Source organism: Arachis ipaensis, chromosome B04 (genome assembly GCF_000816755.2).
Source record: "Arachis ipaensis cultivar K30076 chromosome B04, Araip1.1, whole genome shotgun sequence".
Taxonomy (NCBI): domain Eukaryota; kingdom Viridiplantae; phylum Streptophyta; class Magnoliopsida; order Fabales; family Fabaceae; genus Arachis; species Arachis ipaensis.
The window spans coordinates 2,160,871-2,161,554 of NC_029788.2; positions in this window are offsets into that span (position 1 = coordinate 2,160,871).

Consider the following 684-nt stretch of genomic DNA (forward strand, 5'->3'; position numbering starts at 1 on the left):
ACATAAAAATTAAAAGGTACTGAAATGTAAATTGAACATGAAAATTAAACAATACTTGAAAGATAAATTTGCTTTGAAAGATAAAGTTTTTGCAACAATTGTAAATGAAAGGTAAAGACAGTAGAAGAAACTCTGCAGAAATCGAACTCGAATGCAGACTCAGCAATTCGCTGGGATATGAGTGTGCTTGAGTGTATTTCTGAAAAGAAGTTCCAACCCCTATTTCCTAAAACTTACTAATATTTATAACCCACTTCTATAACCGACCATTAATTACACGATGTTGCCTTGTATGCGAATTCCAAGATAACTGTTCTGCTCTTTTGCTCATGAGCGTTACCAATAAGTTCCTAACTCTGAGTCTATTCATGAGCGTTACCAATAAGTCCCTCACATTCTTTTTTCATCGTTCTTTCCAAATGAATTAATGCCTTAAGGAAAGTGAAGTCAGTCTCAGGAATGTGAAAGAAACCAATATGTTCTTAATTTCTTATATATAGTTTGATAAACTCATATACGTTTACTTTCTTAATTATTATTTATTATTTATTTATTACCTCATAGATATCATACTCATATGCCAAGCATATAGTAGTACTGAATCTTGACTCTTCATTGTCAAATTTAACTTTTCCATTCTTATTCTTGATCAAAGGTATTTATCTTCAGAGGAGAAATGAGACT